Below are 23,131 nucleotides of genomic sequence, written 5' to 3'. Positions count from 1 at the left end.
AAGACAGAGAGAGAGAGAGCTAGAGGGAGCAAGACAGAGAGAGGGGGGCTAGAGGGAGTAATAGAGAGAGAGGGAGCTAGAGGGAGCAAGACAGAGAGAGAGGGAGCAAGACAGAGAGAGAGGGAGCTAGAGGGAATAAGAGAGAGGGAGCTAGAGGGAGCAAGACAGAGAGAGAGGGCGCTAGAGGGAGTAAGACAGAGAGAGAGGGAGCTAGAGGGAGTAAGACAGAGAGAGAGGGAGACAGAGGGAGCTAGAGGGAGTAAGACACAGAGAGAGAGGGAGCTAGACAGAGACAGAGGGAGCTAGAGGGAGTAAGACAGAGAGAGAGGGAGCTAGACAGAGAGAGGGTGCTAGAGGGAGTAAGACAGAGAGAGAGGGAGCTAGACAGAGAGAGGGAGCAAGAGGGAGTAAGACAGAGAGAGAGGGAGTCAGAGGGAACTAGACAGAGAGAGGGATCTAGAGGGAGTAAGACAGAGAGAGAGGGAGCTAGAGGGAGCTAGACAGAGAGAGGGAGCTAGAGGGAGTAAGACAGAGAGAGAGGGAGTCAGAGGGAGCTAGAGGGAGCAAGACAGAGAGAGAGAGAGCTAGACAGAGAGAGCGAGCTAGAGGGAGCAAGACAGAGAGAGAGCTAGACAGAGAGAGCGAGCTAGAGGGAGTAAGATAGAGAGAGAGGGAGCTAAAGGGAGTAAGACAGAGAGAGGGAGCTAGAGGGAGTAAGACAGAGAGAGAGAGAGAGAGAGGAGCTAGAGGGAGTACGACCGAGAGAGAGGGAGCTAGAGGGAGTAAGACAGAGAGAGAGGGAGCTAGAGGGAGTAAGACCGAGAGAGAGGGAGACAGAGGGAGCTAGAGGGAGCAAGAGAGAGGGAGCTAGAGGGAGCTAGACAGAGAGAGGGAGCTAGAGGGAGTAAGACAGAGAGAGAGGGAGCTAGAGAGAGTAAGACAGCAAGAGAGGGAGCTAGACAGGGAGAGGGAGCTAGAGGGAGTAAGACAGAGAGAGAGAGGGAGCTAGACAGAGACAGAGGGAGCTAGAGGGAGTAAGACCGAGAGAGAGGGAGACAGAGGGAGCTAGAGGGAGCAAGAGAGAGGGAGCTAGAGGGAGCTAGACAGAGAGAAGGAGCTAGAGGGAGTAAGACAGAGAGAGAGGGAGCTAGAGAGAGTAAGACAGCAAGAGAGGGAGCTAGACAGGGAGAGGGAGCTAGAGGGAGTAAGATAGAGAGAGAGGGAGCTAGAGCGAGCAAGACAGAGAGAGAGGGAGCTAGATGGAGTAAGAGAGAGAAGGGGAGCTAGAGGGAGCAAGACAGAGAGAGGGAGCTAGAGGGACCAAGCCGGAGAGAGAGGGAGCTAGAGGGAGTAAGACAGAGAGAGAGGGAGCTAGGCAGAGCAAGACAGATAGAGAGGGAGCTAGAGGGAGCAAGGCAGAGAGGGAGCTAGAGGGAGTAAGAGAGAGGGAGCTAGAGGGAGTAAGACAGAGAGAGAGGGAGCTAGAGGGAGTAAGACAGAGAGGGAGACACAGGGAGAGAGGCAGCTAGACAGAGAGAGGGAGCTAGAGGGATTAATATATAGAGAGAGGGAGCAAGACAGAGGGAGAGGGAGCTAGAGGGAGTAAGAGAGAGAGAGGGAGCTAGAGGGAGCCAGACAGAGAGATGGAGCTAGAGGGAGTAAGACAGAGAGAGAGGGAGCTAGAGGGAGTAAGACAGAGAGAGGGAGACAGAGGGAGCTAGAGGGAGCAAGACAGAGAGAGCGGGAGCTAGACAGAGAGAGGGAGTAAGACAGAGAGAGAGTGAGCTAGAGGGCTCTTGACAGAGAGAGGGAGCTAGAGGGAGTAAGAGAGAGAGGGAGCTAGAGGGAGCTAGACAGAGTGAGAGGGAGCTAGAGGGAGTAAGACAGAGAGAGAGAGAGCTAGAGGGAGCAAGACAGAGAGAGGGGGGCTAGAGGGAGTAAGAGAGAGAGAGGGAGCTAGAGGGAGTAAGAGAGAGGGGGCTAGAGGGAGTAAGAGAGAGAGCGGGAGCTAGAGGCAGTGGCGTCACTAGGGGGGTGCGGGGGGTGCGGACCGCACCGGGTGACACCTCACCTGGGGGTGACACCATCTGGTTGCGCCCCCCCCCCCCAAGCAGGCCTCTGTACATGGCACCCCCTGCACCGCACCCGAATGCCTCGGAGAGACTCGATCCGCTTTAAAAACTAAAAGCGAACAGAGATATTTTCTCACCTATTCAAATTAAAATGTTCTCATTAGTTAACGTTTGAAAAGTGTAGTAATGAGGGGCCCCCCGCCATTTATATGGAAAAAGACACGATTCTAAAGAGGAGGGGCCGGGGAGGGGGGGTATTAACCGCTTGGAAATTAGCTTTTACTTTAGCTGTTTAAAATTCTCACGTCTACAAACTCGCTGGTGCCTTGTAAACAGATTTCTTTTTGCATCTTGAAAAGACACGGTTCTAAAGAGGGGGGGCCGGGGAGGGGGGGTATTAACCGCTTGGAAATTAGCTTTTACTTTAGCTGTTTAAAATTCTCACGTCTACAAACTCGCTGGTGCCTTGTACACAGATTTCTTTTTGCATCTTGAAAAGCTTTAAAAGAGAAACCACATGAAAGCGTCAGAGAGTGTAAATGGGGAGGGGGGGCTGCCCCCCCCCTCCCGGGTTTAATGTGCGAGAGAGAGGGAGCTAGAGGGAGTAAGAAGACAGAGAGAGAGAGTTAGAGTGAGAAAGACAGAGAGAGAGGGAGCTAGAGTGAGAAAGACAGAGAGAGAGGGAGCTAGAGGGAGTAAGACAGAGAGAGGGAGACAGAGGTAGCTAGAGGAAGTAAGACAGAGAGAGAGAGGGGGAGCTAGACAGAGAGAGGGAGCTAGAGGGAGTACGATAGAGAGAGAGGGAGCTAGAGGGAGCAAGACAGAGAGAGAGGGAGCAAGACAGAGAGAGAGGGAGCTAGAGGGAATAAGAGAGAGGGAGCTAGAGGGAGCAAGACAGAGAGAGAGGGCGCTAGAGGGAGTAAGACAGAGAGAGAGGGAGCTAGAGGGAGTAAGACAGAGAGAGAGGGAGACAGAGGGAGCTAGAGGGAGTAAGACAGAGAGAGAGAGGGAGCTAGACAGAGACAGAGGGAGCTAGAGGGAGTAAGACAGAGAGAGAGGGAGCTCGAGGGAGCTAGACAGAGAGAGGGAGCTAGAGGGAGTAAGACAGAGAGAGGGAGCTAGAGGGAGCTAGAGAGAGGGAGCTAGAGGGAGTAAGACAGAGAGAGAGGGAGTCAGAGGGAGCTAGACAGAGAGAGGGAGATAGAGGGAGTAAGACAGGGAGAGAGGCAGCTAGACAGAGAGAGGGAGCTAGAGGGATTAATATATAGAGAGAGGGAGCAAGACAGAGGGAGAGGGAGCTAGAGGGAGTAAGAGAGAGAGAGGGAGCTAGAGGGAGCCAGACAGAGAGATGGAGCTAGAGGGAGTAAGACAGAGAGAGAGGGAGCTAGAGGGAGTAAGACAGAGAGAGGGAGACAGAGGGAGCTAGAGGGAGCAAGACAGAGAGAGCGGGAGCTAGACAGAGAGAGGGAGTAAGACAGAGAGAGAGTGAGCTAGAGGGCTCTTGACAGAGAGAGGGAGCTAGAGGGAGTAAGAGAGAGAGGGAGCTAGAGGGAGCTAGACAGAGTGAGAGGGAGCTAGAGGGAGTAAGACAGAGAGAGAGAGAGCTAGAGGGAGCAAGACAGAGAGAGGGGGGCTAGAGGGAGTAAGAGAGAGAGAGGGAGCTAGAGGGAGTAAGAGAGAGGGGGCTAGAGGGAGTAAGACAGAGAGAGGGAGCTAGAGGGAGTAAGAGAGAGAGAGGGAGCTGGAGGGATTAAGAGAGAGAGCGGGAGCTAGAGGCAGTGGCGTCACTAGGGGGGTGCGGGGGGTGCGGACCGCACCGGGTGACACCTCACCTGGGGGTGACACCATCTGGTTGCGCCCCCCCCCCCCCCCAAGCAGGCCTCTGTACATGGCACCCCCTGCACCGCACCCGAATGCCTCGGAGAGACTCGATCCGCTTTAAAAACTAAAAGCGAACAGAGATATTTTCTCACCTATTCGAATTAAAATGTTCTCATTAGTTAACGTTTGAAAAGTGTAGTAATGAGGGGCCCCCGCCATTTATATGGAAAAAGACACGATTCTAAAGAGGAGGGGCCGGGGAGGGGGGGTATTAACCGCTTGGAAATTAGCTTTTACTTTAGCTGTTTAAAATTCTCACGTCTACAAACTCGCTGGTGCCTTGTAAACAGATATCTTTTTGCATCTTGAAAAGACACGGTTCTAAAGAGGGGGGGCCGGGGAGGGGGGGTATTAACCGCTTGGAAATTAGCTTTTACTTTAGCTGTTTAAAATTCTCACGTCTACAAACTCGCTGGTGCCTTGTACACAGATTTCTTTTTGCATCTTGAAAAGCTTTAAAAGAGAAACCACATGAAAGCGTCAGAGAGTGTAAATGGGGGGGGCTGCCCCCCCCCCCCCCCCCCCTCCCGGGTTTAATGTGCGAGAGAGAGGGAGCTAGAGGGAGTAAGAAGACAGAGAGAGAGAGTTAGAGTGAGAAAGACAGAGAGAGAGGGAGCTAGAGTGAGAAAGACAGAGAGAGAGGGAGCTAGAGGGAGTAAGACAGAGAGAGGGAGACAGAGGTAGCTAGAGGAAGTAAGACAGAGAGAGAGAGGGGGAGCTAGACAGAGAGAGGGAGCTAGAGGGAGTACGATAGAGAGAGAGGGAGCTAGAGGGAGCAAGACAGAGAGAGAGGGAGCAAGACAGAGAGAGAGGGAGCTAGAGGGAATAAGAGAGAGGGAGCTAGAGGGAGCAAGACAGAGAGAGAGGGCGCTAGAGGGAGTAAGACAGAGAGAGAGGGAGCTAGAGGGAGTAAGACAGAGAGAGAGGGAGACAGAGGGAGCTAGAGGGAGTAAGACAGAGAGAGAGAGGGAGCTAGACAGAGACAGAGGGAGCTAGAGGGAGTAAGACAGAGAGAGAGGGAGCTCGAGGGAGCTAGACAGAGAGAGGGAGCTAGAGGGAGTAAGACAGAGAGAGGGAGCTAGAGGGAGCTAGAGAGAGGGAGCTAGAGGGAGTAAGACAGAGAGAGAGGGAGTCAGAGGGAGCTAGACAGAGAGAGGGAGATAGAGGGAGTAAGACAGAGAGAGAGGGAGCTAGACAGAGAGAGGGAGCTAGAGGGAGTAAGACAGAGAGAGAGGGAGCTCGAGGGAGCTAGACAGAGAGAGGGAGCTAGAGGGAGTAAGACAGAGAGAGAGGGAGCTAGAGGGAGCTATACAGAGAGAGGGAGCTAGAGGGAGCAAGACAGAGAGAGAGGGAGCAAGACAGAGAGAGAGGGAGCTAGAGGAAATAAGAGAGAGGGAGCTAGAGGGAGCAAGACAGAGAGAGAGGGCGCTAGAGGGAGTAAGACAGAGAGAGAGGGAGCTAGAGGGAGTAAGACAGAGAGAGAGGGAAACAGAGGGAGCTAGAGGGAGTAAGACAGAGAGAGAGAGGGAGCTAGACAGAGACAGAGGGAGCTAGAGGGAGTAGGACAGAGAGAGAGAGGGAGCTCGAGGGAGCTAGACAGAGAGAGGGAGCTAGAGGGAGTAAGACAGAGAGAGAGGGAGCTAGACAGAGAGAGGGAGCTAGAGGGAGTAAGACAGAGAGAGAGGGAGTCAGAGGTAGCTAGAGGGAGCAAGACAGAGAGAGAGGGAGCTAGACAGAGAGAGAGGGAGCTGGAGGGAGTAAGACAGAGAGAGGGAGACAGAGGTAGCTAGAGGAAGTAAGACAGAGAGAGAGAGAGGGAGCTAGACAGAGAGAGGGAGCTAGAGGGAGTACGATAGAGAGAGAGGGAGCTAGAGGGAGCAAGACAGAGAGAGAGGGAGCTAGAGGGAGTAAGACAGAGAGAGGGAGACAGAGGTAGCTAGAGGAAGTAAGACAGAGAGAGAGAGGGAGCTAGACAGAGAGAGGGAGCTAGAGGGAGTATGATAGAGAGAGAGGGAGCTAGAGGGAGCAAGACAGAGAGAGAGGGAGCAAGACAGAGAGAGAGGGAGCTAGAGGGAATAAGAGAGAGGGAGCTAGAGGGAGCAAGGCAGAGAGAGAGGGCGCTAGAGGGAGTAAGACAGAGAGAGAGGGAGCTAGAGGGAGTAAGACAGAGAGAGAGGGAGACAGAGGGAGCCACAGGGAGTAAGACAGAGAGAGAGAGGGAGCTAGACAGAGACAGAGGGAGCTAGAGGGAGTAAGACAGAGAGAGAGGGAGCTCGAGGGAGCTAGACAGAGAAAGGGAGCTAGAGGGAGTAAGACAGAGAGAGAGGGAGTCAGAGGGAGCTAGACATAGAGAGGGAGCTAGAGGGAGTAAGACAGAGAGAGAGGGAGCTAGAGGGAGCTAGACAGAGAGAGGGAGCTAGAGGGAGTAAGACAGAGAGAGAGGGAGCTCGAGGGAGCTAGACAGAGAGAGGGAGCTAGAGGGAGTAAGACAGAGAGAGGGGGCTAGAGGGAGCTAGACAGAGAGAGGGAGCTAGAGGGAGCAAGACAGAGAGAGAGGGAGCAAGACAGAGAGAGAGGGAGCTAGAGGGAATAAGAGAGAGGGAGCTAGAGGGAGCAAGACAGAGAGAGGGCGCTAGAGGGAGTAAGACAGAGAGAGAGGGAGCTAGAGGGAGTAAGACAGAGAGAGAGGGAGACAGAGGGAGCTAGAGGGAGTAAGACAGAGAGAGAGAGGGAGCTAGACAGAGGGAGCTAGAGGGAGTAAGACAGAGAGAGAGGGAGCTCGAGGGAGCTAGACAGAGAGAGGGAGCTAGAGGGAGTAAGACAGAGAGAGAGGGAGCTAGACAGAGAGATGGGGCTAGAGGGAGTAAGACAGAGAGAGAGGGAGTCAGAGGGAGCTAGAGGGAGCAAGACAGAGAGAGAGGGAGCTAGACAGAGAGAGCGAGCTAGAGGGAGTAAGATAGAGAGAGAGGGAGCTAAAGGGAGTAAGACAGAGAGAGAGGGAGCTAGAGGGAGTAAGAGAGAGAGAGGAGCTAGAGGGAGTACGACCGAGAGAGAGGGAGCTAGAGGGAGTAAGACAGAGAGAGAGGGAGCTAGAGGGAGTAAGACCGAGAGAGAGGGAGACAGAGGGAGCAAGAGAGAGGGAGCTAGAGGGAGCTAGACAGAGAGAGGGAGCTAGAGGGAGTAAGACAGAGAGAGAGGGAGCTAGAGAGAGTAAGACAGCAAGAGAGGGAGCTAGACAGAGAGAGGGAGCTAGAGGGAGTAAGATAGAGAGAGAGGGAGCTACAGGGAGCTAGAGCGAGCAAGACAGAGAGAGAGGGAGCTAGATGGAGTAAAAGAGAGAGGGGGAGCTAGAGGGAGCAAGACAGAGAGAGGGAGCTAGAGGGACCAAGCCGGAGAGAGAGGGAGCTAGAGGGAGTAAGACAGAGAGAGAGGGAGCTAGACAGAGCAAGACAGATAGAGAGGGAGCTAGAGGGAGCAAGGCAGAGAGGGAGCTAGAGGGAGTAAGAGAGAGGGAGCTAGAGGGAGTAAGACAGAGAGAGAGGGAGCTAGAGGGAGTAAGACAGAGAGAGGGAGCTAGAGGGAGTAAGACAGAGAGGGAGACAGAGGGAGTAAGACAGGGAGAGAGGCAGCTAGACAGAGAGAGGGAGCTAGAGGGATTAATATAGAGAGAGAGGGAGCAAGACAGAGGGAGAGGGAGCTAGAGGGAGTAAGAGAGAGAGAGGGAGCTAGAGGGAGCCAGACAGAGAGATGGAGCTAGAGGGAGTAAGACAGAGAGAGAGGGAGCTAGAGGGAGTAAGACAGAGAGAGGGAGACAGAGGGAGCTAGAGGGAGCAAGACAGAGAAAGAGGGAGCTAGACAGAGAGAGGGAGTAAGACAGAGAGAGAGTGAGCTAGAGGGCTCTTGACAGAGAGAGGGAGCTAGAGGGAGTAAGAGAGAGAGGGAGCTAGAGGGAGCAAGACAGAGTGAGAGGGAGCTAGAGGGAGTAAGACAGAGAGAGAGAGAGCTAGAGGGAGCAAGACAGAGAGAGGGGGGCTAGAGGGAGTAAGAGAGAGAGGGGGAGCTGGAGGGATTAAGAGAGAGAGCGGGAGCTAGAGGGAGTAAGAGAGAGAGTGGGAGCTAGAGAGAGTAAGACAGAGAGAGGGAGCTAGAGGGAGTAAGACAGAGAGAGAGAGAGCAAGAGGGAGTAAGACAGAGAGAGAGGGAGATAGAAGGAGTAAGAGAGGGAGAGAGGGAGCTAGAGGGAGCAAGGCAGAGAGAGGGAGCTAGAGGGAGTAAGACAGAGAGAGCGGGAGACAGAGGGAGCTAGAGGGAGTAAGACAGAGAGAGGGAGCTAGACAGAGAGAGGGAGCTAGAGGGAGTAAGACAGTACCTAGCACCGTACATTTCCGACAGAGGTGGTCCATGCGGTAAGTCGTGAGGGGGTGACACCATGAGTTACCCGCACCGGGTGACACCAACCCCAGTGACGCCACTGGTTCTACCCCTCGTCGCCTTCAGGACACTGGAGTGTCTAGACATTGCAATACCCCGTATATAGACTTTGAAGGCTTCCCATACTGTCTGGAAGTCCTCCACAGAACCTACATTCTTCTCAAAGAATATGTCGATAGCCTCCGCTAAGTCACCGCGAAAGACCGGATCCAGAAGCGAATGTGGCGGGAAACGCCACGTGAAAGGGGGGAACCTACGTACAGGGGACTCTATGATTAGCAGCACAGGAGAATGGTCCGACAGTGTGCGCGGGAGCACTGTGCAGTGCTTGATAGATCGACTAATCTCCTCAGTGGCGAACCAGTAATCGATCCTGGTATGAATATCGTGAAACGCAGAGTAGTGGGTGAAGCCGTCACGTCCAGCGTTCCTGCTCCTCCACACATCCTCCATGTCTAACACTAGCAGTTGAGCGGTGAGCGACTGTGCGGCCGCCGAGGGTCTACGAGAAGGACCCGAGGACCTGTCCAAGTCCGGGTTTAGCGTCAGATTGAAGTACCCCCCCAGAGTATGTGCGGGTGAACATGCCCACCCACTTCACTAGCTAGCGCCTCATAAAATTCAGGGGAGTCATAGTTGGGACCGTAAGTGTTGACCACTATCAAGTCTAACCCCAGACCCCTGCAGGACGCTATAACATACCTGCCATCCGTGTCCGCCCTGAGTGTCTGTATTTGCATGTTTGTTGTCGGGTTAACCCATGTGATAACCCCCCGTGCATGTGTAGTGAAACCCGCCACTGCTATGTGTCCCTCCAGGCCTCTGCGTCTCCTGTAGAAGCGCTATGTCTATGTTATGTCGCTTGAGGTAGCTTAGCACCTTTCTAAGTTTCCTGTAGTCGTTCAGCCCCCTAACATTCCACGTAAGGGCCCTGAGCGTGGAGGATTGTGCATTGGTCTGTGTACTATTTACTTCAGCCATCGTGGCGTGACTCTAGGTGAGGTAGCACGGTTCAGGACGTGTATACATGGCAGTTCAGAGCTAGCACTTGTAGACATTTGAGCGTAAATATATCTTGTGTAAACAGGCAAACAATAACTTTCCCCATTTCCCAATAGTCCCCCACCCACCTCCCACAGCAGACCAACCCCAACAACTCGGCCTAGCTTGATAGATTCGACCCCCCACCTTCCCTCCCTGCTACCCCAAGTGTCCCCAACTGGACAGATGTGTGCGATCAGCGCAAGGGCAGAGGTCGCCAATATAGCACAGAGAATGCGTTCATATCTCATACTGTCTTTGAGAGTCTTAAAGCTCCGTCACTCCTGCAGAGTCTTTACGCTCGAGCTTCATGACCCGAGCAATCCCCCGCCACCCCGCCAGCCCCCCACAAAATCAATGTTGTGCACCCCCCTTTCCCCCCGCCCCAAAGAATATGCTAGACTACTGTGCACAGCCAGAGGCCACATTCCAACCATAGTTCATGCAGTACAACTGGTCTCTGCGGTAAAATAACAAGTAATGAACTAGAATCGATCTCACCGGGGCTCTGCGTCTTCACAGGCCTCGCAGTCTCGTATGGATCCGGAGCCATCCAGTCCCCGGACCATCAGGGGCAGCATGCGACAACGTGTTAATCACTCTCCGGGTCCCGCCCCCGGGCAGCAGCCCGAGGTGGCGCGATCCCGGCCCATAGCAAAGACACTACTCCTGGTCCTCCAGCCCGCTGGTTTGTTCTCGTTCACTCTCTTGGCTGCTGGGACTGTTCCGCCGTTCCTTTGTCCATGTTTTCAACGCCTTCTGCAACTCCTTAGGATCAGTGAAGATATGGGAATGCCCCTGTCTGTTGATGCGGAGCTTCGCCGGATACAGCATAGCATAGTCCAGCCCCAGGTAACGGATTTGCTGCTTGTACGGGGCAAAATGGCGCCGCTCCTCCTGCACCTTCGCCGTGAAGTCTGGGTACAGCGATATGGACGATCCCTCGTATTGCAGTGACCCTTTCTCTCTGGCCAGCCGGAGGGCAGTGTCCCTGTCCCTGTAATTCAGGAGTTTCGCAATGATTGGCCTCGGTGGGGCACCCACGCGCGGCCGCAGGCCCAGTGAGCGATTAGCCTTTCCACTATGAACATAGTTGAAAAAACATTGTCTCCTAGTAACGTGGCGAGTAATTTCTCCACAAATACCTCCATTTTCCCCACTTGTGTCGTTTCCGGTACGCCTGTAATGCGTATGTTGGAGCGTCGTGAACGGGCCTCCAAATCTTCTGCCTTGTCTTGGATGACCTGGAGGAGTTTCCCAATCTGTTTGCGGTCCTTATCCAGGTCCATTTGGGCCTCTTCCACTTCAGTCAGGCGCCTCTCGGACATGTCTATCCTCTCCGCATGCTTGTCCACTCTCTCAGACATCCGGTCCATGCGATAAGTGAGGGCGTCGATCTTTGTCCCGATCGCTGCCATGCTGTCCTGAAGGCCCTTTTCCATGGTGACTAACAGGCCCTTGATATCAGCATAGAACGTGCTCTCCGGGCCCCTGTTCTGCTGCGTAGGCGAGGGGTCTCGTACTTCCGGGGTCTTTGACTTGCGCTGCTCAAACGCCAATTTTAACTGCGTCTTGTCCCCTTTGCCCATGGTCGCCTCCTCAGCTCTCGTGAGTTCGGTCCTTATAGTGGTCGGCGCAGTCGCCACTGTCAGCTCCTGCCCCGCGCAGTCGGTTCTCCGCGCACCCTACGGTCCCCATCTCAGATCTCTGAGCCGTTGCAACTCCCCACCGGTTCACAGCCAAATATGCGCAGGCCCACCAACCGGGATCGGTCAGCCAGCGGGCAGGGGGGTGGAGGGGGGGGCACCACGGAGCTCCTCAGGACCGTGAATCGCGTCTCGCCACTGAGCAGGCGCCAGAGCCGAGCCGCAGTGGATAGGGTAGGCAAGCTCTGTATCGCCGAGTCCCCAGATTTGCTCCTCTTCACCACTGTCCAGAGGTGCCCCCTCAATGTCCAGCCTCTGCGCTCCCCCGCGGCCCCCGCCAGCAAGTGCTCTCCAAAGGCGTGCACCCTGGGTCCCTCCAAGGCCACTCGAATGCGCCCAGTGTGCGCTGCCAGTGCTATCGGGACCCTCTCACCTTGATGTTGCAACGCCGCAAATAGCCAGGTCCTGGGCTCAAACGCACAATAAAGCTTCAGGCGCGACAGGCCCACTATGTCTGCGCGGTTCAAATCTCTTCCTCCCGTCTCGTCGTGGCCGTGTGGCAAACCGGGGGGGGGGGCCGGGATCAGCCGCCCGGCAGCCCTGTGCGATCGTCGCCACGCACCGTGCTGGGGACCTCAAAGAGAACCTCCGCAGGTCCGGGTAAAATGGCGCCGCGTCTTGATGAGGCACCCACCCCTCCGTGGGCCGCAGCCTCACAGCGGGCGCGGGCAGGTGACTGTAGCCCCCAGTGCGCCCTCGTCCAGCGGGGGGGCGTCAGCGGCGCCCACAGGTTTCCGCTCCACTTCCGCGGGTGCCGACTCACCGAGGCTCGGGTGGTCCGGCAGGCCGCACGTCACGTGACACACCGGGGCAGTGCTCAAGCAAGGGCCCGGCTCCACGGCCCAGCTCGCCTCAGTGCTCGCCGTGTGCGGTCTCGGCCCCCACTGCACGGAAACGCGCTGCCGCTCCGCTGCAGGTACCGGGCGGCTTCGGGGGTCAGACGACAGTCTTGCGGCCCTCGGTGCTCGGCCGAACCAGGATAGTTGCAGGATATTCAGGAGTGACGGCGCGGAGCTCTCACTTTAGGCGTCCGCCATGTTCGCCAGCAAGCTCCGCCCCCCCAACTTATAATCTTGTGCGAGAGAGATTTAGTGTTGTGAAGATTGGAGGAAATCCAAAGGCTATTAGACTATAACTGACTAAGACAGCTGCTAGCAGCAGGGACCAGGAGGGAAAGCGAAGAAGGGAATACCCTAGGATGCAACCCATGTAGACATATGAAGTCTTAGTGGCACTATGGACAAAGTTTTTATATGAGAATTCCACCAGGGATAAAAAGGATGACCAGTTACTCTGTGTTGAAGTACAAAACATCGGCGATATTCCTCTAACCCCTGCTTATGGGTTCACTCTGGGCATTGGTCTGGGGATGAAAGCTAGATGACAGGGCTATTTCAGCTTGAAGGTATTTACACAATGACTTCCAGAAATGGGAAACAAATGGGGAACCTTGATCAGAAATAATAACCTGGGGAAGCCCATGTAAACTAAATATTTCCTGCAAGAATATGTGTCCAATGTCGCTGGCACTGGACAGCTTCTTTAAGGCAGTAAAATGTGCCATTCTGGAGTAGGAATTGAATGTCACCATAATGACTTGATTTTTGCCAGATGGGGATAGAGCTACAATAGTCAGTTGAGATGGTATGCCATGCCCCTGACGGAATAGGTAATGGTTGAAAAAATCCTGAGGACAAGAATTAGATGTTTTGTGTTGTGTACAGGTGGGACAAATTTTGACATAAAGCTCAGGGAACATTGTATTAATTATAAAGTAGCCTTAACATTCTTGTATCCTGCGACTGGTGAATCATGATACATTTTAAAAACCTCAATTCAAGGCTTTGGTTGGTACAAAGAAAGACTTCCCCTTGTATAGCACCATGCCAACTTTATTGACTAAACCTTGAAATGGGTTCCAGTCTTGTCTTGTAATTGTGGAGTAAGCCACTTGTACATTCTGAAGAAAGGACTGGGTAGTCCTGAATATTTGTTGTGGAGCAAGAAGATTATGACCTAAAATAGATGAAGACTTAGGACACCATTGAGACAAGGCATGTGCAAGTGGATTGTTTGCGCTGAGAATATGAGTGATGTAAAAATCGTATTGATTGAAGAACTAGGCCCAGCGTGCTTGACAATTATTCTTACAAATATTCCAAAACTGATGCCAGGGTCATTTGAAAATAGAGATTCATTATTAGATAAGACTATTCAATGGATTCGTCGTGTGTAAATGTAGATCAATAATAATCGTCGATATTGTGATGGAGAGATGCTACACAAACACGTTTTGCAATATGGACCACATTGGAGTAAGATTTGTTTATAATAAAATAATTGAAGGCCTATTTGCTTTGGAACATAGAGTAGCATTAAACAACAGTTCAAATATCTGCTTGAAAATGAATCCATCCCAGAACTCATCTCTTGAGACCAGTAATGGTTTTGTATTGTCACATAAGGAGGTGCGGGGACCTCGAGTGGGCAGCTCATGCTCTATGGCTACCTCACATTTTTGATTAATGCTACTCCCGCTCGTGTAGGGAGAGCATTAGGGGGCCTACTAATTTGGCTAAAAATGCTAATTACTGTAAAGTAAAAGTCTTAGACTCTAGCTCTACGGATATATTGGGGATTGTTTTGCCACTAGATAGTGCTGCTCATATTAAATACATTGTAGTGATTAATATATACATACGATCAGTCCACGATAATATTGAATCTTCCACCGTACACAGCTTATGTTCCCTGCTAGACTTGTATACACTATACCTGGCCTGGTATTGTAGCAGGTGACTGCAAAACCTATGGAACCTTTTTCTCCTCTTATGATATAGGAGGATGAGGAGTGGGGCTTATCTGAGGTCATGAGCAATCCCGCTAAGAAATGATCAAAAGTGGCTAGCCAACTTTTCCATCTTGAAAGTGGCAAATGAGCATACTAGATCTGGCCACGGTCCACAGCCTAACTTTAAAAGAGGAAGGTACACTAATCATATAAATGATATACTGCTTGATTTAAGGATTCAGCACTATATGATCCATATGAAAATCTTTGTACATCCGGACAGAGATCATAATGCTCTTAATGCAGAATTAAATGTGGATTTGTTTTGTAAGTCCCAGGAATATACTTATGATATTACTTCCACAGCATCGCTAGCTCTTACATCTAACGGCATGAATATAAAATGGGCCAACATTAATGACAATGAATACACTAAGGCAATGATCTATCAGCTATTGCTGGCATGCTGTGAGCCCTATGAACAAGCCAAATCCGGCACTATCAGTTTTGTTTCAGTACATTCTGGCTTCTATGAAGCCTTAAAGCTTGCCTTTAGTCAGAAAGTTAGGAAGTCACAAGTTAAGAATACTTTGTGTCCTTGGTATACTAATGATTGCAGAGTGGCAAAGGGGTGCTTGATTGATGCCACAAGAAAGGGCTTTAAATTGGGTATACCAAGAGCTGGGAAAGACTATAAGACAACTTTAATTAACTCTAAAAAGAACTGGACCTATTAGAGGCATTGCAAAATAAGGATTTAAGAGTTTTCTGGAGAATGTCGATTGTCATAGGTTAACTGCATAGATAATGGTGATTTTATTAAAGACTAGGAGGCTAGCATTATGCATAATGCATAATACTTTTATTTACCAATTTTGAGCAGCAAACACTTCAAAGATAAAACTTCAGAATAGAACTTTGAACACTCAAAAAAAGGAATAGAACATTAAGGGCCCATATAATTTTGGTATCTGCCATCTTCTTCCTCTTTTGTTGTCAACTCCTTCAATCCTGTCCTTATGATATCGCAAACCCTCATCCAATTTGTTGAATTTGTTACAACCACAAATGGATCCTAGTTCTCTGCAAAAAAAAAGAAACAAAATATTAAATATAATGAAAAAAATGTAATTTTCCTAAAGGTTCATCACATTCCTTATACACATACTTCAATAAAATATACAGAACTGCTAGCCAAACTCTTATATTAAACATAAATCCTTACACAACCCAGTCCCACGACTAGGGTGGAAGGGTGGGATAATGCTATCCTCTAGTATTTAAAAAAATCACGATTCTCTATGCAGTTAACCTATGAGAATCAACACTTCATGGAAAGACCCGAGGCTAGCATTATGCATGTTCAAAGCCTTCTAAAACTGTATTTGAAACATGCTCTCCAGGTTTGAAATAACACTTTAAAAAAAATCTCTGCATTAGACCAATTTGCCGCTTTTAAAATCCCCCCCAAACTACCACCATTGATAAAAGCCTTAGTAGCCATTAAACCCCTGACAGAATGCGCTGTAAAAGATTCAAATCCCCTTGGTTTCCCCTAACCACCGAGGGGTTGGTGCAGCGCACCTTGCATAGGATAAAGAAAGCTGGGTTGGCAGATGTTTTATGGTACAGGGATTATGGAATATTAACAGAAGAAGCAAGGAAGGAATTAGGCTGGTGGCTGGAAAATTTGGAGGCGTAGAATGGGCAAGCGATATTTGGAACAATACCAGATTTTGTGTTGGAAACCGATGCGAGCAAATCTGTTTGGGAAGCTTTGTGCTAGACACACGAGACAGGTGGAGTTTGGAGCAAGATGGAACAGACTGAGAATATAAATTATTTAGAGATGAAAGCAGGGAGTTTTGCATTGCGCAGTTTCAAATCTTTTTGAATGAATGGCTCAGTACTTCTCAAGAGGGACAATTTAACCGCAGTAACTTACATAAACAGGCTAGGAGGAAGCAGGTCCAGGAAATTGACAGACATGGCAAAAGGCATATGGGAATTATGTCTAGAACATGATTGCTTTGAAGGCTCAGTATCTGCCAGTGGTGCAGAATTTCGTAGCGGTTTGGAATTCAAGAAACTTGATGGATTACAGCGACTGCAAGCTGGACAGGGTTATTTTTCAGGAAATTCAAACTCATATGGGACCCTCAAAGAGATCTGTTTGCCTCAAGTTTGACGCACCAGTTGAGAGATTATTTCAGGTGGAGGCCGGACCTGGGACCTCTGACTGTTGTTGCATTTACTCAGAATTGGAAGAATTTGAATGATTTTGAGGGTGTTTATACAGGTGCAGAAGCAGGTCAGTCAGATTGTGTTAGTGACTCCTTTTTGGAGTTTGCAGCCATGGTTTCCTTCTGTGATGGAGATGGTGATGGATGTGCCCTTTCTAATCAATGCGTATAGAGAAATGTTGGTGAGACAGGAAGGGATAGAACATCCTTTAGTGGAGGTCAGGTTTACTCAACGTACTAGTTTGGAGAATATCAGGAGATCCGGTGGATTGTCAGTCCTTTTGCAGACCTTCTGAATTGTCCAATGAGTAATGGGCATCGAAAGAGATATAAGAGTGCATGGTCAGCTTGGCTACGTTGGTGCGTGCAAGGGATTTGGATCCCATGGAGGCTGATGAGGTGATGGTGGCTAATTTTTGGGCGGAGTTATTTAAGAAGGGTTTATCTTATAGAACAGTGAACGGTTATAGATCTGCAGTATCGGCAGGTCATGCTTTGGTGCAGAATATGTTTATGGGAAGAAGTCCTTTTTTGTGCAGGGTTATGAAAGGGATAAGATTAAAAAGACCTCCTAAAGCTAGATACAACTCTGTAAGGGATGTTGATTTGATTTTCTAATTGTTTGAGAGTTGGCCTGCAAATAAATATTTGGGTCTGATAGAATTGACTTGGAAGTTGGCGACTTTGTCATGAAGGGTTTCTTTTAAAAGAGTATCAGATGTTAGGGCATCGGATATTACTTCTAGATTTTCTCAACCTCAGGGAGTTCTTTATGAAATCTGGAAAAGAACAAAGATGATTTTGGATTCAGTGTTTTATCCTAGGTTTGATGAAAGTCGAAATTTTGTATTGTCAGGTGTTTGAAAGAATATGAGAGTAGAGTAATAGAGTTCAGGTATCATGGGGTAGATCAGTTATTGATCCCGTATGTAAAACCATTTGAAGGCGTTAAAACAGATACTATAGCAAGATGGGTAAGATCTGTTTTGAAGGATGCAGGTGTAGATTTGAATCTAATATTTTTACTTTTATTTTTTATTATCAATTTTTATTAGAAGGCAAATAGTAAACATGCAATTGACATAGCCCACAATTTCACAATGATTGCAAATCCCAACATTTAAACAGGCAGTAGGAAACATTGCATCTTTTGTAGGCTTCATGTGTGCCACTGCAGTATGCAGCTGCCTGGTGATCTGCTGTATGCAAAGCTGGAGAAGTAAATGTTCATTTCGTACTAGAAATGCATAATAAGGAAGATCAAAAAACAATAAAGGTTGCTGGGAGTGGTGGGCAGTTTTGAGAGGGCACAGAGTCTTGTGAGATGGTAAAGGATTTTGTTTAGGTAGAGTACCAAAGGAATATTCACGGGTACCTGCAGTAGAGAGCGGGCCATCGGAGGGGCTGTATTACACGCCGGCAGTAGTTGAACCACCAAAAGTTGGGGAGGGGGTGATGCTAGGGGGCTCGCCACTACTTCGGTGGCAGCACTTGGGGAGAGGGTGTCTGTGAGTTGGGGTGCAAGGAGAGAAGATAGGTGCAAAGGGGTTGCCAGATATCCTTCGGGCGTGAGGTGGGTGGTTGGAGTGTGGAATATATCTCACTCTGCGTGTCACAGTATGTCATGCTGTGGAGCCATGTCTCCTTAGTGGGGTGGGCTAGGCTGCCCCAGCGAAGTTGATTTCCCTCTTAGCCAACAATAGGACAATGGCTGTAAATCTGGGGTGGATAACCGGCATGTCTGCAATGTTGCCCAGCAGGACGTGGATATCATGAGGGGTAGTGCCTGGAACACCACAATCCAGTATGTGCTGATCAAGGGGCAGACCCAGGTCATGTGTGTGAAATCGTCATCTGGCGTGTGGCATTTAGGGCATTGAGATGATCTTGAAACTTCATACTAGGCCATATCCCGGGGGTAATGTATGACCTGTTGAGGAAACAGAGATGTAGAAGATTGTGGCGTTGGTTGGGGGATACTCGTTTAATTTGTGCGCAGCTGTGCGACCAGTCTTTATCTGATATAGGGTGTTCCAGATCTTCCTCCCATCAACGGCAACCCACCCCCCCTTGTTGTGGGTATGCTTTAAGGCAATGCATGATTGGTATAGTTCTGCGGTCAGGTGTGAGCTGTCTGGGCCAGCTATAAGCAAAGTAAGTGGAGGGAATTCCGTGGGTGCCAGCGGATAAGATGTTGTTACCGTGCTTAGTGTGCTGTGTAGTCTAGCTAGGATAAACTTGTCAATGTAGATTAGCACAGTCTTGTGGGTAGTGTCAAATTGCATCTTAAAATGTCCCTCCGGAAATAAGTCTCTTTAATAAAATATCTACTTGTCCATGGAGCCGATTGCTTTATAAATCTACTTGTCCTGTAACAAAATCCACTTGTCCCTTTGATGCCATGTAGTGCGGTGACAAATTATGGCAGCAATCTCATTATATAAGAGCTCTGATATGGCCTCTCTCAGGGCCGGACTGGGAACAAAAACCGGCCCTGACAAAGGGCTCGGCCAGACCTCCCCCCCCCGGGGGTTGCGGGTGCGGCTGAGCTCTTTGCCAGGGCAGGTTTTCGGCCGATTTTGTTACAGGGCCGATTTTGCAGAAACGGCGCACCGGGGGATTGACTGGTGCCCGCTACGGCCAGTCCGGCCCTGGCCTCTCTGATTATGCCAGGGCTCATACCATAGTAGTGTTTGAATACTTGCAATCCCCTTATGTTGCCACATTTCCACAGATCTACATACTGGGGCTAAAGGTGCTGGTAAGCAATAGTTCCAGGGTTAGAATTCCCTTTTGAGTCAGTGCAAACTTACTAATTTTCAAGTTTTAAGGGTTTTCAACAACTCTTCTCTAATCTTTTCCCATACTGAGAAATGTTGGAAATGTACTCCTGACAATGGCAGACGTAAACATTCTTCCAGAGTTGGGAAAAAAGTGGTTGAAGGGAAAGGGAACTTACAAACACTAAGATTTTCGCATGAGCAAAACTACACATGCATATTTGCTCATGCTAAAATGCAGTTCCAAATATTTTCTAGGTGCACTATTTCTTGTACTATTTCTGTAAATTCTTGGGAATTCATGAAAACCGTATATCTGCACTGGATCACTGAAATAATATCGACTGACAAAATATCGACTACCCAAAATATCGAGGAAAAAATATCTACAGACAAAATATCGAGTTTGTATGTACAAACAGGTAAGTACAAAAATATTGAGTACAAAATATCGTTTACAAAAATATAGTTTTAAAAAATATCGACTTTATTAAAAACAGTGTTAAATTAAATTATAATTTAAAATTAATTACTAAAATATACTTAAAAATACTTTAATTAAATTATAATAATTACATATTTAATAAAAGTTATTAAACAAATTAATAATCATATTTGTTAAAACATATATATATATTAACATAATATAATTAAATAATATCCAATATTATTAACGTACAATAGCAAAATGTAAAAAATACTATTCCCACTCCAGTGGGTGCAACAGTGAGGAAAGCGTTGGATAGCGTAGGGGTAAAAAATACTATTCCCACTCCAGTGGGTGCAACAGTAGGGAAAGCGTTGGATAGCGTAGGGGTAAAAATTACTATTCCCACTCCAGTGGGTGCAACAGTAGGGAAAGCGTTGGATAGCGTAGGGGTTAAAATTACTATTCCCACTCCAAATAGTGCAACAGTAGGGAAAGCGTTGGATAGCGTAGGGGTTTAAATTACTATTCTCATTACAAAGAGTGCAACAGTAGGGAAAGAGTTGGATAGCGTAGGGGTTTAAATTACTATTCCCACTCCAAAGAGTGCAACAGTAGGGAAAGCGTTGGATAGCGTAGGGGTAAAAATTACTATTTCCAATCCAATGGGTGCAACAGTAGGGAAAGCGTTGAATAGCGTAGGGGTTTAAATTACTATTCCAACTCCAAAGAGTGCAACAGTAGGGAAAGCGTTGGATAGCGTAGGGGTTTAAATTACTATTCCCACTCCAAAGAGTGCAGCAGTAGGGAAAGCATTGGATAGCGTAGAGGTAAAAATTACTATTCCCACTCCAGTGGGTGCAACAGTAGGGAAAGCGTTGGATAGCGTATGGGGTAAAAATTACTATTCCCACTCCAGTGGGTGCAACAGTAGGGAAATCGTTGGATAGCATAGGGGTAACAATTACTATTCCCACTCCAGTGGGTGCAACAGTAGGGAAAGCGTTGGATAGCGTAGGGGTTAAAATTACTATTCCCACTCCATTTTGTGCAACAGTAGGGAAAGGGTTGGATAGCGTAGGGGTAAAAATGACTATTCCCACTCCAGTGGGTGCAACAGTAGGGAAAGCGTTGGATAGCGTAGGGGTTAAAATTACTATTCCCACTCCAGTGAGTGCAACAGTAGGGAAAGTGTTGGATAGCGTAGGGGTAAAAATTACTATTCCCACTCCAGTGGGTGCAACAGTAGGGAAAGCGTTGGATAGCGTAGGGGTTTAAATGACTATTCCCACTCCAGTGGGTGCAACAGTAGGGAAAGTGTTGGATAGCGTAGGGGTAAAAATTACTATTCCCACTCCAGAGAGTGCAACGGTAGTGAAATTAAATACTTCATATATTATATCAATAAATATAAATTAATATGTATCAAAAATTAATTAGAAGTAATTACGAATTTAATATAATATAATAATTAATCAATTAAAATTACAAATTAAATTTAATTATTACAATTATTTAACTATTAATACAAATTAATTACAAATTAACAATTAATAATTTAACATTTAAAAATTAATTTACAATAAATTCAAATTAAATTCAATAAATTTAATTTGATTTATTTAATTAATTATAAATACATTACTTCCCATCCTATTCCCCTATAAACCCACAACAGAAAATAAATTTTTAAATTGACATATTTAGCAATTAATCAATTAAATAAAATTAATTTGCAATTCTAATTTAATTAATTACCCATAAAAAATGAATTAACAATTAATTCTACAACAATACCAATAAATATGTTAGCTAATTTAATTAATTATAAATAAATTACTTCCCACCCAATTCCCCTATAAACCCACAACCCCCTACAAAAATAAATTAGAAAAATTAACATATTTAACAATTAATCAATTAATTTAAATTAATTGCCAATTACATTTTAAATAATTACCAAATATAAATTAATTAACAAATAATTAAAAATGAATACCAATAAATACATTTACATATTTAATTAATTATTATTAAATTACTTCCCACCCTATTCCCCTATAAACCCACAACCCGCTACAGAATTAAATAACGCAAAAATTAAAAAATAAGTTTCATTAAATATTATTATTTATAACATAAATACACACTTTTCACACATATAATAACATAAAAAACACTATAAAAAATCAATATTATTAAAAATTAGATAATTTTAATAACCTATATTATATACTTTGATATTTTAACTGTCTATATTTTTAACAGTCGATATTACTGTACTTACCTTAAAAACGATATTTTTGATGTCTATATTCTGTCCAGTCGATATTTAAAACTCGATATTATGTCCAGTCGATATTTTGAAGTCGATATTTTGACTGTTCACCATCTGCACTTAATGCAAGGACATATACCATGGGTGCACTTTAAGACTATTTAGTAAATGGGCCCCAAATTTGGTCTGGCGTTGACCCTGACCTTTTGCGTTTAATAAATTCTGACTCTCTCTCTCTGTATCGGCTGGCTTCACTGGAAGTGAAAGCATTCTGCTCTTTCACAAGAAGCATATTGGCACACAAAGCAGTTTTGTTAAGTGCCAGTAAGTGTGTGTCGTTTTTAAGACCAAAAACAATTTTTGCTTTTGCCAATCCTTGTTATAATGGTGAGGGCCCGGGCAGCTCGCTTACCAATAAGGTTCCTCAAAAACCATGCCAAAACAATTCACATATTGACAAAACTAAAAAGCTGACCTTTCCCAATGCTTGTTTATTTTTGTTTCCCGTAATCTTATTGAAACTGGTTATACTGATTTTCCGTTATGAATATTTTTGGGAAATACTAGCATGCATCAAAACATGTTACTAAATGATGCTGCAAAGAAATGATACCTGAAATTTTACAGTAGTTTAGCAAAATGTTTTTTTTTCCTGTTTTAATTTTTTTATGAACATTTTATGTGGGAAAGCAAAGAATCCTCAATCTTGCTGTCAAGCTTCTGCAAATATTTGCATCAAATCAGAGAGCATTCTGGGAGCATAATACATTGCCTCATATTGCTAAACTTTTTATTTATTTTTAAACTGGAACGACTGTCAGTAGTGCAGTTGGAGCTTACAACATTTACTTAGAGCACTCACACTAATAATAAAGGCTTTCAATTAATGAACCATAAATACATGTTTGAACACCATTGACATGTGGACAAAAATAGTACCTTAACTGCAGACAGTACACCTTCACCTGATCCATAATGTGGTACTGCAAACTGGCAGCCAAAGGATTTGTGCTGCAGGGGGTTGGGCCTACTTGTCCCAAGGACAATATACACATGAAAACTTGTTGCCCTTAACCCCAAACAATAAATCCTGGGCTTCAGGCCATAGGAATTCCACATCCCTGCATTGCAAAGCCCTGTAGTGCAACAGACTTCGAAACACTGCCTGTATCGAAAAGGATAAAAGACCAATAACCCTTGCCAAATCTCTCAACTCCACCACCTGTTTCCTCAATACAGTTCTCACTTCTTGCCTCATTTTTCCTATCTTCTTTTAATAACAGTTGAGCTTTCACAGCCTCCAACACAAATTCTAAAAATTCCAGGGACTGAGTTGGCTCTAACACTGACTTTTCTAAATCTAACAGGGATTTCACTGTTTTCAACTCTAACTTCACACTGAAAAATCTTGATTCATGATCAATAAATCGTCTAGATAAATGATCATACATACCACTCTTTCCCTTAAATAACCCACTATT

The 23,131-nt window shown here is 47.2% G+C and overlaps 1 long non-coding RNA gene across 1 annotated transcript in view; it reads right to left on the bottom strand.

Moving 5' to 3' along the window:
• Positions 1–14,762: 14,762 nt before the first annotated feature.
• Positions 14,763–23,131, bottom strand: part of LOC144755829 (uncharacterized) — a 65,766-nt gene continuing 57,397 nt past the window's right edge. Inside the window, exon 3 of the long non-coding RNA XR_013594974.1 lies at positions 14,763–15,005. This is a non-coding gene — a long non-coding RNA (uncharacterized LOC144755829). The remainder of the gene's footprint in view (positions 15,006–23,131) is intronic.

Source organism: Lissotriton helveticus, chromosome 5_1 (assembly GCF_964261635.1).
Source record: "Lissotriton helveticus chromosome 5_1, aLisHel1.1, whole genome shotgun sequence".
NCBI classification, from domain to species: Eukaryota; Metazoa; Chordata; class Amphibia; order Caudata; family Salamandridae; genus Lissotriton; species Lissotriton helveticus.
This window is presented reverse-complemented; position numbering and strand designations above follow the sequence as displayed.